A 14,935-nucleotide genomic window follows, 5' to 3' on the forward strand; every position below is an offset into this window, starting at 1 on the left:
ACTGGTCGCAATGGAGCAGAAGCTAATTCAGTGGTATTGCACCAGTCGACGTTGCATGACCACTGAGGGAAACACTCTAGTTCAAGTCCACGTCACTTCGTGAAGTTGGAAGCGAGACATTACCAAGTCGAAGCTGCATCGGAACATTCTGACGGGCGAAACAATGACGTTACCGGGCAAAGCGTGCCTGGTTGCATTGGTGATTTTCGTCACATGCAAGTCCACTTTTGCTAGAGGTAAGCTCTTCTTTCAATGAATTTTATCACCATCGTCTTTTTTAAACTGGAAATATCTGATTTTCCATAGAGGGATGGTATAGTATTGTTTGAGGTGAGGACTCAGTTTTAAACCTTTTGCGAGCTACTTAGAAACCACTCTATGGGATGTTAAAGAGCATGTAATTCCAAGAGGAATTCAAAGTTTATTTAATGAAAATCGTTTTTTTTTTTCAAAATGACTGAAATATCCAAAAACAAACAAAGTGATCCTAATTAAAGGTTGGTCTCATCTTTTATTAGGATCGCTTGTTTTGGATATCTCGGCCATTTCAAAGCCTATTTTCATCAAATAAACTTTGAATTCCACTTAGAATTATTCATGCTCTTTCATACTTTGTAAGAGGTTTCTTATTATCTCACAAAAAAGTTATAAACTTGAAGCCCCATCAACCAAAACTACACCATCCCTTTAAGGTTCGACAGTTGGATGGGTGGGTGTAATAATACGCATGAGTGTGCATGTTACTAGTATACACCCATGCAATGAGACACTTCACTATGTTCATCCATAATTCAGGCAAGACGAATCTATGTAACTCGGTAATAGCATGCGGACAGTTTCACGCATGTGCAGCTCATAGAACTTATCGTCATCGCTCATTGACTCACTAGAGGGCTTTTTACACTTGTGTTTCTTAACCCCGGACTTTCTCCGACCCAGGACTATCGTTAGTCCCGTACCAATTTTTTCAGCTTTTTACACTCGCCAATTAGTCCCGTACTATGTCTTGTCCGGGGCTAAGGAGAAAACTGACCTTTTTACACTCGTATTTCTTAGCCCCGGACTTTCCAAACCACATGAATATTCATAATTACGCTGTGTACTGTACACGTACACGCACGCACCGGCAGCACTTGATTACCTCGTTTCTGATTGGTCAGTGAGGGTCGGACTTCGTCTCCGTCGCTTAGCCCAGGATTATTTTTTCGTTCTGTTTACACTCACTTGCTTGGCACCGCAATTGCGGTGCTAACCCCTGCTATTTTGCAGGGCCAGATAGTACCGTACTATCGGTGGGGCTAGCCCACTTTGGCAAAAACGAGTGTAAACAGAAAGTGGGCTAAGGATAGTCCCGTACCAACGGTGGGGCTAAGGCCCCCCTTAGCCCCACCGTTGGTCCGGGGCTAAGCAAAATTTTACAAGTGTAAAAAGCCCTTAGGATGTTCTCTTATATATTTCATTGTGTGTGATAAGACAGTTAAATGAGGAAAATAATTGAATTTTTTTTTTCGTTTCCTCGATTGCATACGAAACGTCAATGCCTGACCAAATATCCTCCTTAACCTTGGCAGTGATCCCAGCGTCTGCTAGCGGTAGTGATAGGTCGATCGTATGCAAATTATTTCCTGGATCATCGCCCGACAGCAGCTGGAATGAACCGTTAGTAACAGCTGAGAAAGTTGTGTCAGCGCCTCTATCAAGGACTTCATTGAGTGCTGTTATACAGAATATATATATATATACTTGTATTATATACTATATGTGTGTAATGAAAGAAATTAGACTTGAGGCAGACGTTGCTCTCGATCTTGTTCTCCTTTTAATCAATCGAGCTTTCGGCCTGTCATCAGGCCTTCATCAGGATTTACCAACAGAACAATAATATGTAATTGGCATAATGTGCCATGATATAATGTAATGTCATATAATGGCAATCTTCCGAAGTATTACCTTTATATACACAAATCAATCATTCAATTCAACACAAAAATACAATATATCATCATTTCATCAACAGAAATATATCATGTCTCAAAAATAGAAAATATATATTAATAATAAATAGTTACTTTACCGTCATTTTAAGCATAATAATTACAAACAAAATAGCATCATATATATATATATATATATATATACACATATATGCATATCATATAATGTATTCATATATGTCTATATGCACTGCACATATGTGTATAATATATATATATATATACAGTGTATATATGTAATATATATACATTATGTATATATATATATATATATATATATATATATATATATAAAACTGCAGTTGATATAACACTATCTTAATCAACATTATAACATTATGTTGTGTATACATTGGCATCATATGACATTGCATTATATATCATGTCATATCATGCAAATTATTGTTCTGTTGGTATAGATCTTGATGAAGGCCTGATGACAGGCCGAAAGCTCAATTGATTAAAAGGGAGAAGGAGATCGAGAGCAACATCCGCCTCGGGTCTAATTTCTTTCACTATATGCTACAAGGAACAATCTCTCGCACTATAATGTATGAATATAAATATGAATATATATATATATATATATATATATATATATATATAAATACATTGTATACATGTATATATATATATATATATAGAGAGAGAGAGAGAGAGAGAGCAGACCTTAGGAAGGATATATACGTCTACAGACATGATACAATGTGCTAAAACTTCTTTTTTTTTTCTAAATTGGAAATAATCATGTGACTATCATTAATTTTTCGACAGTTTTTTTTAAATTCTTATACATTATATGAATTTATATGAGTCTATGTATATGCCTGTATAATATGCTACTTGTGTACATATCAATACACACAGACACTTAATTGTGTTCATCCAAAATTCAGGTAAGACTATTTTATGTAATTTTTTAATTTAGCATTCCGACAGTTTTCAGCAGCACAGATATGATTCATTAGTCACTGGTGATTTACTCTAATGTTCTGTTGTGATTGAATGTAATTTTTTTTTTTCTGTAAAGAGAGTGATTGAATATACTCTTTGCGATTAACCGATTTAAGGCAAAACGCCAATGGCTAATCGAATAACTTCCTCTGTGGAGATTTTGGAGTCCTTTCGAACAAACGATGGGTGGAGCGAACTCTCTGATGTTCAGCTTCACTTTTAATTGAAGGTGAAAACTTTTTTTAATTGAGAAAAACGATGGAGTAGACTCCTTGCAATTCCCCGAGTCTAGGCAAAACGTCAATACCTGACATGATTATTGTCCTTTTATACCTCTACAGAGATTTCTTCAGTATCTTCTAGCATGGTTGATACTTTTTGGAGCGAGACTACAACAGAGGCTCAGCTGAAGATCGGATGGGACTCAGATTCTCTGTCATCGTATGACGCCGAAAATGAAGCAACAATCGAGAACGCGGAAGGTGCTTTTTCTTTCATAGATTGTACGAATTTATATGGGTGTGTATATGTGTGTATATTGCGTGTGCACACATTAATACACTCGGACACTCCATTACGTTCATCCATAATTCAGGCAAGACGATTTTATGTAATTCTGTCTATTTAGCATGCCGACAGTTTTCAGCAGCACAGATATAATTCATAGTCACCGGTCATTCACTCTATTGTTTTGTAATGATTGAATGTGAAAAGTTTTTAATGAGGAAAATGATGGAGTACTCTTTGCAATTCCCCAATTCTAGGCAAAACGTCAATGCCTGACATAATATTGTCCTGTTATACCTCTGCAGAGATTTCTTCAGTATCTTCTAGCATTGATGATGGTGGGTGGAGCGAGACCAAAACAGAGGCTCAAATGAGGAGCGAATCGGATTCACCTCTGGGGGGTGTTTCATAAAGCTGTTCGTAAAGTTACGAACAACTTACGAGCGACTGGTGATCAGTTCTTGTGCTGAATTATGGAAATTCTGATAAGCATAGCACATCAGAACTGATCACCAGTCGCTCGTAAGTTGTTCGTAACTTTACGAACAGCTTTATGAAACAGAGCCCTGGTATCATGGTCTGAATAAATAACGGCGAGGACGATTCTGAAATAACGACAAGATCTTTGATTATCTACCGGCTTGGATGACGACTATAGGGCAACAGTTAAAGGTCGTGTTTACCTTTGGGAGCAGTGATTTAATGTTATAAAATGTTCAAGATATCACCTTTGATGTATATGTGTAGATCAGTTGTATCACAAAAACCCCTAACATATGAAACTTTTGCAATAAAGCCTAAAATATAAGCAGATATCACTATTTTTCTCACTAAACCGTAACTGTAGACGGTTTAGTCCGGAAACATTTTTGTTTTAACTTTTGTTCACATTACATTATACTGGTTCAAATTTTTCTCTCCAGTGACAGTAAATGTAAAGTTGTGGAGAGTATCGCGTCGTTGAAAAAAGCAGAGTGCATCTTCAGTGTTAAAGGTATGATATTGTATTGGTTGAGGTGAGAATTCAGTGTTTAACTTTTTGTGAGAGACTTAGAAATCCCTTTCTGAAATATCAAAATGGATACAATTCTCTGAGGAATTTAATATTCATGTGATGAAAATCCGTTTTGAAATGGCTGAGCTACCCAAAATGGAATAAAACAAAGTGACCAAAGTCATTCAACCCTAAAACTCTGTACTGTGCTGGTTATATATTATTTGCATTCTGTTGTCTTTCTGGGTCTGTAATTTCACCTGTGTCAGGGCACTTCATGCTCCTTTAGAATATGAATTTTGTAAGGTTGCTGCAATTTTTTCAGCTACCTTGGAGAAGTTTAAATGCAGTTTTGGTATCTATAGTGTCAGAAATTCAAATGATAAGATAGCATATCGACATCACACAAGACACTGATATCACTAATCAGCAATTGCATTATCTGAAAATTGTACATGTTTTGTACCCTGTAAGATAAGATTATGATTTTCATGAATACGTCAGGAAAATGTCTGTGTACCTGGGTTGTTTGATATTCAACAATTGAACAATAACATCCTTGACAAAGTGCTGTAATAGAGTCTTGAAAATGTGCCTGTATAGAACTTCATGTTCACGCTGCAATGTTGCAGTCGCATGACCAGGGCCCTGTTTTATGAAGAGTAAAAATTGATTATAAGTTGATTTCAACTGTAAGTCTATGGAAGACTGTGTAGTAGGGACATTTAAAATCAATTTTATCTTTTGATAAAACGGGACCCAGGAACTATCCTATTATGAAAAAGAAGACAAATCTGCCAGATCCCCCCCCCCCCACACACACGCACACACATGATTTGTTTATCTATTACACCAATCTGAAGGAGAGCAGCCAAATTTGTGAAGGAAATAAACATTGCAAAGGATCCTGAAACTTGATCTCAAGTGATGTTGTCGTGCACGTGTCCTTGTTGGTTGCATTCTATGAACAATATAGAGTTTGCAGATGTGTGTCATAGGGTAAAAAAAAAATACACAGAGGCACTCTGTCCTTGAAAAGCAATTTACAATGTATATGCCATTTCCACAGAGTTTAGTTTGCAATGCCTTGTCGGTATTGCAATTTTGTGTCACATTCTGTTATCAAGAAGAGCGGTAAATATGTCAGACATCACGAGCTATGTTCATCCTTATTAGTTAGATTCATTTTTTCTGTCAAGCGGAATAACAACGTTTGTGTGTTTGTTTGTTTGTTTGTTGTTTAATTCAATTCTGTCTCTGTGATGTGAGACAATAACAGATACTGCGTATTTACCCAAAGAGAAACAACAACATGTATAAATGCTTTGGCCCGAATTCACGAAGGTAGTACAACTGAAACCATGGTTTACACCAGGGACAAAGTTCGTAGTTTTATATGGGGCACCAAGTGTCGCATGGCCTATTTCGTCGACAAAATCAGTCATTTCGTCGATTTCGTCGACGAAATATTAATATTACGTCGACGAAATCGGCGGTGAAATGGGCGGTGAGTTGGCTCAGTCGGTAGCGCGTCTGCCTCACGACCACGCGGCCCGGGTTCGAACCCGAGTCTGGACTGAGCAATGTTGTGTGTAAGCATACCGTCCCTTCTAGCAAGAGGCAAAACACTCTGTCCCTCTACTCGGATAGGACATAAAATGGAGGTCCCGTGTATGAGAGAGTAACAACTCATGCACGTAAAAGATCCCGCTTCATTCATTCATCGCAAAGAGCAGGGTGTTTAACCCGGTGAAGTGGTCCCATCTCACATCCAACTGGACCCCATGGAAGACCAGCTTAACGTAGCTGAATATGCCCGGGCTATCCAGTCATCTTCTCAGATGGAAAAATGAACAAACGAACAAAACGAAATGACTGATTTCGTAACGGAATAGGCCATGAGACACTTGGCGCCTCATACAAAACTACGGTCTTTGTCCATGGTTTAAACCATGGTTTCAATTGTACCACCTTCGTGAATTCGGGCCCTATAGGGTCCAGCTGATTGAAGTTTTTCTGCTAACTTTCTTGGGAATGTAGACTGAGATTGTGTGAAGTATGAAATGTTGAATTTACATGCTATATACATTGCATTGTAGAATCTTATGTAATGCATGGGCAGATCTGTCTCTGAAACATGACAGTGACAGAATGATGTAAAAGCAAGAAAGAGATAGAGAAAAAGAAAGAGAGCGAGAGAGAGAGAGAGTGGGAGAGAAAGTGGGGAGAAGGGAGAGAGGAACAAGGGCAATAATAGTATCATTGGCTTCCCCCATCAAATCATAAAAACTAGGTCTATGTTGGGTTGTGATTTACTTTTCAATTGTAATTTGAACTATTCCTTGTTAGTGCTTCATAGGGAAGGGTACATATCAATATTGTTCACATAATAATTGTTTGGTTTGATTGTGGAATTCATAAAAATGTCTAATAACTAAATTTATAACTGATGATGAAATTTGACGACACAATCAATGTAATTAACATATACATATTGTTCAGACGTCCGTCGTAGGCGCTGGGTAGTCCGTCGTGCGTTATTCGTCTTGCGAAACTTGTAAAGTGGCGGTCACATGATACATTGGGATGACCAGTGCACTGAGAAAAGTGCGATTTTGGCCAATCGATAGTACGTTGTCCTTCGCTAATTGTGCGTCGGCATTCGTCACTCGTTCGTCAGGCGCGCTGCTCCTAAGCTATGCAAACGTTGTCATTCGCTCTTCGTTGGGATTTTGTGCATGCACGGAAGTGTGCACGGACCTATAAGAGGCATGAATGTACTCGCCAGAAGGACGCCAGACATGTGCAGGGCGCGCTGGATCCACGCAAAATACACGCGGAGCATACGCTGGGTATTCGTCGTATGTTCGTCAGTGGAAGTGTAGCGCATACTCAACGCACATTTACCGCAGCTAATATGAGCGTGCTGAACAGGTGCTGAGCGAATCTGTAGCGCACCCAGCGTCTATCTAGCGTATCAAATGCATATTCGTTGGGAACGACTGGACTAGAGTGAGGTGTAATTATCAATTGTTCATTTCTGTTTGTTCGTATTTGTTTGTTATGGATAGAGCTGTAAATAGTGATTTAGATTTTGACAGTAATTTCGATTGTTCGTATACAAATCTCAATGAGTTATGTAAAATACATCATGATACCTCTCAGTTTAGTTTACTACATTACAATGCGAGGAGTCTTAAGAGAAACTTCGATAATATAATCGGTGATTTGACGATATTGAATTTCCCGTTTTCTGTTATTGGGATTAGTGAGACATGGATGACTGATAATGGTAGTTTGTTTTCTTTAGATGGTTACACTTTATATAATTCTAATCGAATTTCTGGACGCGGTGGTGGAGTTGCGTTGTTCGTTAGAGATCACTTGAAGGTTTCAGTGTTAAACAGTATATCATTTTATTTCCATGGTGTGGAGTCTTTATTTGTAAGTTTTGAATATCAAAATCACAAAAATATTGTTGTTGGTGTAATATATCGCAATCCCTCCAGTAATGAAAAGGATTTTCTTAGTGAATTTGACAGTATCATAAACGAAATGCGTAATATTTCCAAACATATTTACATTATGGGTGATTTCAATATAAATTTATTACATTATGATACACATCCCAATGTACAAACGCATTTAGATTCATTATACTCTCATGGTCTATTTCCTGTGATAGATAAACCAACCAGTATAAAAAAGGATTCTGCAACTCTTATTGATAATGTTTATACTAGTGTTATTAACGAAAACGGTTTATCTGGAATACTGTTATCAGACTCTAGCGACCATTTCCCAATTTTTCACATGTCTAGCATCAAAATTTATTCCAAGGTTTTACCCAGTCAGAAATCTTCTTCGCGAAATATAACCTCTTCAATGGTTAATTTCTTTCTTTCTGATTTGAAAAACACTGATTGGACCGATGTTTTAACCTCAAATGATGTTGATGTAGCATATGATACGTTTCTTCATAGTTTTTTGTCTCTTTGCGATAAACACATGCCCCTGAAAGAGTAAAAGCCTAAGATTCATAGAAATATAAAGAAACCATGGATAACTCGAGCTTTACTCAATTCTATTAGAAGGAAAAATACTCTTTTTAAGCGATTTCATTTTTGCCAAACTGTTGAAAATGAAATCAGTAATAAAAGATATCGCAATAAACTTAATTCGTCTTTGCGTTTTGCGAAATGAAAGTATTATCATGATAAATTCCATGCATTTAAAGGTAACATAAAAAAAAACTGGTGTTTTTTGAATGACTTACTTGGTAGAAATATTTCGAAAACATCACATGGTATTTCTTATAACGGCAAAGAGTTACATGATTCTTCCGATATTGCAAACACATTCAATGATTTTTTTTTCTGTGATCACGATCACTCCCTGTTACCGATGTGAATTTTTCCAGTTTTATGCCGAAAATGTTCCATAAATCAATGTTCTTTAATCCCATCTCTGAATGTGAAATTATCGATGTCATCAGGAGCATCAATCAAAGTAAAAGTCCGGCATTATATGATAATGTATCTATTGATATTGTTAAACCAAGCATATATTTTATAAGTAAACCTTTGACATATATATGTAATTTATCTTTACAAACTGGTATTTTTCCGTCGAAAATGAAACTAGCTAAAGTAATACCTGTTCATAAGAAGAATTCTATGTCTGACCGTGGGAATTATAGACCAATTTCTGTACTGCCTTTATTTTCTAAGATACTCGAGAGACTTGTTTATAATAGACTGTATAATCATTTGACAAGGAATAGTTTGCTTACTTCTCAGCAGTATGGATTTAGGAAAAATTGTTCCACTGAATTTGCAATTATTCATTCATATGATAAAATTTTGAAGTATATTGATATTAACAGACATGCAGTCGCCATTTTCATGGATTTGTCGAAGGCTTTCGATACTTTGTCACACTCGATATTGTTATCAAAGTTACAGTATTATGGCATTAGAGGTATACCCTATCTTTGGTTCAAAAGTTATTTGAGTAGCCGGAAACAGTTTTCTGTGTATCAAGATCACTCATCCAATCCCAAAATCATTTCATCAGGTGTACCCCAAGGTTCGATTCTGGGACCATTGTTATTTTTTGATTTACATAAATGATTTGGTTAATTGTTCACAATTTTTATGCCTCCGCCACGAAGTGGTGCCGGAGGCATTATGTTTTCGGGTTGTCCGTCCGTCCGTCCTTCCGTCCGTCCTTCTGTCCGTCCTTCCGTCCGTCCGTAATGAATTTTGTGGACAGCGTAACCAAAAAACCTTACGAGGTATCCTAATGAAACTTGGCATGTATGTTTATTAGGGGGTGAAGTTGTGCCTATCAACTTTCGGGTGCACAATAAAGGTCATGCTCAAGGTCAAAGGGCAAAAGGTCAAGGTCAAATACGTAAAATTTCACCATTTCCCCCATTTCTATGCAATGCTTGAAGATATTTTCTTGAAACTTAGTGTATGCATGTATTACCCAATTAAGATTCTCTGGTGAAAGTTTGGGGTCATGAGGTCAAAGGTCAAAGGTCAAAAGGTCAAGTAAAAATATTAAAACTTCACTTTTTTCTCCGTACCTTGGAAATTGTTTAAGGTATCTTCATGGAACATACATGTAGTATATATAATACATGTACTGACTGGCAGTGATTATCTAGAGAATTTAGGGTTCATGGGGTCAAAGGTCAGAGGTCAAAGGTCAAGGGCAACACTTCAAAATTTTACTATTTCCCTTATATTTATGCAATGCCAACAGGATTATTTTTCTTTTACACTTGGTGTATGCATGTATAACCTAATGGAGATTCTCTGGAAAGTTTCTCTTTTTTTTCATTTTTTTTTGCCTCATAGGTCAAAAGGTCAAAGATCAAGTGAAAGTGCTGAACTAACTTTTTCCTCCATATCTCGGAAGTTGCTCAAGTTATCTTGAAACTTACTACATATTTATGCATGTTCTGCCTGACAGTGATTATCTTATGAATTTTAGGGTCAAAGGCCAGATGAAAATGGTAACAATTTACTATTCAATACAGAAATTGCACCTTTTTCTCCATACCTTGAAAATTACTCAATGCATAAACATATGAATTGGTCAAAGTCAAGTTAAAGTCCTTAAATCCCCAAATACATGCTCTCCTATTCATCCAATTAAAGCTAGGTCAAGGAAGGTGAACATTCAACACATTTGTGACAAACTTGGTATTTTAATATTTTGCCAGTTTTGTGAAAATATAATCACACATTGTCCACATGTACTATCTAGACCTATTAGGAGAATCATGCATTATGGCGGAGGCATACCAGTCGCCATAGCGACATTTCTAGTTTGACTTTGTTTTATTCGCTGATGATACGACTCTAACTGCCTCCCATCAAAATTTTGAGACTTTGGTCAGTAGGATTGATATTGATTTGGATAAAATATATAATTGGCTTGTTTGTAATAAATTATCTTTGAATATTTTGAAAACGAAATTTTCTGTCTGCAGAAACAGACAAAATAGAAGATCTTGTTATGATAATGTCCAACTTTTTATTAACAATACTTTGATAGAGCAATGCTCTGTTGTCCAATACCTTGGGGTACAACTCGATGACTCCTTGACGTGGGATTCTCATATAAATTTTGTCTGTGGTAAAGTATCCCGGATTGTTGGAGTTATGAATAATCTGGAAAATACATTGCCTTGTAATGTCCTTTTGTTATTATATAACGCTTTCATTTTACCTCATATAATGTATTGTAATGTTTTATGGGCTTCGTTACGTCCCTTTAAAGTGTCAAGAGTGCTACGACTCCAGAAGAAAGCACTCCGCGTTTGCGCGAACACTCATTATCTTGCTCCGTCAAAACCATTGTTCCACCGCTTTCACACATTGAATGTCCATGACTGCAATGTCTTACAAGTTGCTTCTTTGATGCACAGGTATTTCACCAAGAGCCTTCCCCCTTACCTCGCCGAAATGTTTTGTTTGAATGATAAAGTGCATAGTTACAACACCCGTCAGTCATCCAAATTCCATCGCATGGAAAATGGAAACAAACATCCATTCAAAATCAGTTCGTCACCTTGGTCCGGTCATTTGGAATTCACTACCGTCCAGTATTCGAAATACACAATTTAACAGGTCTTTTAAAAAACAACTTCAAATATTTCTCATATATGACATGTCTCTGTTGGATTTTTGTTTTTGGTCGTGCTAGACAAAGAAAAGAAGACTTACAATTTTTCTTTGAAATATTGTGTCCTTTTGTTTATATTCTTTGAGATCTTACCTTAAGAATTGTCAACTGTCAAAAGGTCCAGAAATATTTAAAAGTTAGTATTGGAGAAAGCAAGTCTATATGAAGTGAAACCCAAAATGATCCAGGGAAGAATAAAAAAAAGAACGTTGACATAAAGACACAGACAGATAAGTAGGATATCATTTCGCACGAAAACTATTGTAAAAGGTATAATGTGAATTTGAAAGTGAAAGTTGAAAACCTGGGATCCGCTAATATTTGGAAGGAAAGAAAGAAAGATCGTTAACAGTAACGGGAAAGCCAATACACCGTAGTCGGTTTGAAAGCCACTTCCGTATTTTTTCCTGTTGCCAAAGAGGGACTGTCCCAACTCTGGTAAAGACGGAGTCACAATACCTTGTACACCACAAATTTCAGAAGCGTAATTAACAACCCTGACTCGCAGACGTCTAACGCATGTCCTGCGAACTTTTCACTTTACTCCACCATTTGTTAGTAGGAGTGACGTCACCAGTCTCTAAGACCACCCGTCCAATAGAAATCAAGGACCTTTTCGGAGGATAGCTGATAGTGAATTCTGCACAGCATGTCACTTAATAGGCTAATTGTTGGAGTTCTGTACTGCTTAACTTCTGTCTTTCGGGAAATAAGTCAAATGTTACACTAGAAGGATGGCCGTAAAGCATTTCATTATCAATTTCATGTTCAATTTACATCAACATGGTGACAAAAGGAACTTTCTCAGCCAGGAGATGTTATTTTACTAATTTGTACATACAACGATAAGAGTAAAAACACGGCACAATAGATTCAGAGTAAAAAAAAAGTCACTGGGAGAAGATTAAATATATATAATGATAATACTTTCTTCTTCATCATCTTTTATATAGATATATATATATGTAAATATATATATATAATACATTATATATATATACATATATATATATATATATATATATATATATGTCTGCTTCAGAAACGGATTTTAATCTAACATCACATCGCATCCTGGTCGCTGATGAAGAATGCGATGACTAACCTGTTTGTTGTCTTGTTCTATATCATGCGCTCTCCTATACACATGAGACTAACGCATAAAAAGTCAGTACCACTCATCACATGACAATAGTAATCTTTATAAACAGGAATTATCTTTAGTGTGTGATACATATTCAACTAAATCAGCCGCTATTTCAAACGAAACCTGGAAGTTTTAAAATTCACAATCTTACTATCATTATATTATCGTATTTCAATGCAATTCCCATAATAAAAGAAAAGGTGACAAAACAAAATTACATACACCAAAGCAAAGAGGCATATGAAAATGCACAAAGCAGCTAGGGGCTATAAGTAATATAATATTTAGAATCAACATAGGCTGAGACCAGCCTTAAGATTAACCCCCAAGATCGTTTAATTCAAATTTATTATCATACACATAACAAAATACATACTGTACATACACATCACACGGGAGGACTTGAAGAAAAGACGCTACAAAGAACAGAACGTGCAAAAGGTAAGTTCATAAAGCAAGGTAGTATAATGTGATAATCATAATATATGACAATGATTTAAAAAAAAATTCTGAAGCAGAGAAACTATTGACTTACATATTACTAAAATAATTAACCTACAATTGCTTAACTAATTGTTATAGATTATTGACTTTGTACATTTTCATAATGCATCCATTTGCCGTGTATTGTGACTTCGCTTTGATAAGTTTGTTGCAGTTCCTCTTTGGCAACAGAAAAATTGTGGTTTTCAAAGTGACTATTGGCTTTCACGTTGTTGTTCATGGTTTTTCTTTCTTTCCTTCCGCAGGAGATGAATTTCATTGCATCTTTTCCTGAATGAATTCAGACTGTTGGTACACTTTAAGTCATTTGGTATAACATTCATAAGAATGGACCAGTAATACAAAGTAGTCATGAATGATAATATCTGAAATTTTGAATATACAAGTTGTGAAATTTACAGTTGCCAAGAAATTTGGCGCGATATCATTGAGACACAAGTACATAAAGATGCAGACACTGTGAGTAATCTAAACATGCAGACATATACAATGATACACATTAAATGACAAGCGCTGAACAAGTTACAAAAATGAATTAAGTGTTAGCAAAAAAAGCTGCTGAAAACTGCTTGTCCAATAAAGGCGAGCCAATGGAGTAAAATGGAGTCAAAAGGGGCCTGAGCTTTCGATCCTAGCAGAATCTTCGTCAGAGGCAAAATGACAAACAAGCAGGGGAAGCAATCACAATGGAGGACTTCACACTACAAGAACAGACAGGGACAGGCTGGGTACACAGAACAAAGAAAACAAAGGAGAGGGTGGGAGGTCATGGGCAAGGAGCCCAGCAGGTAAAGGGAGGGGGATTAGAGCAGGAGGGTGGACAGACAAAAGGCAGAGGAGGGGGACAGACAAAAGGTGGAGGAGGGTCAGTAATGATCATGAGGATCAAGGGGGCAACAATTGAAGGAGCTAAGGAACATCAAAGAAGCTAAGGAACACCAGAGGGATAAAGAAAGGGAAAGAGCGAAAATATGAAATAAGTATTTACATATATTTACAAACATGACAAAAAAATATCGATATACTTCTATGGACACATTAAGGGAATTCCGCTAACTTTAGGACCTTTTTCGTGAAACTTTTGATGTCACTGGATTGTTCTTAATCCAATAAGCGGGAAGATTTTTGAAACTTTTACATGCAACATAAGATTGGCTATTCTGGACAAAATTAGAACGAGATTTTCGTATCACAATTTTAGTATTTAAGTTTCTTAGAGTGTGATTTTAAATGATCTGAGGTAAACACGATAGGACAGAGTTGTTGGAGCATGGTTGTACAACAGTTTGAATAATTATTATACAGATTAAGGCTTGTTTTCCTCTTCTTTCTTTGAGTTGATTAACCTGTAGAGAAGAATAAGGAATTTTCCTATTTTATGCCTATTGTAACGGGTGTCAAACCTCGCACCATTCTTAGGCATCTGTTCTTAATGACTTGCAATCCATTTAGCTGACCCTATAGACCAGTCCTCCAGATTACACTACAGTAAAACGAATGAGGTTGGACTAAGGTTTTGTATAACAACAGGGAGGTGTCTTTATCAACGTACTTTCTTATACACTTGACTGTATGAAAGACTTTGATCCTTATGCTTCTAACGTTTTCTCAATTTGTGGACTCCATGTTAGGTTT

The sequence above is a fragment of the Diadema antillarum genome, unplaced genomic scaffold (genome assembly GCF_040938485.1).
Source record: "Diadema antillarum isolate AM-2024a unplaced genomic scaffold, OU_Dant_1.0 scf00000036, whole genome shotgun sequence".
Taxonomy (NCBI): Eukaryota; Metazoa; Echinodermata; class Echinoidea; order Diadematoida; family Diadematidae; genus Diadema; species Diadema antillarum.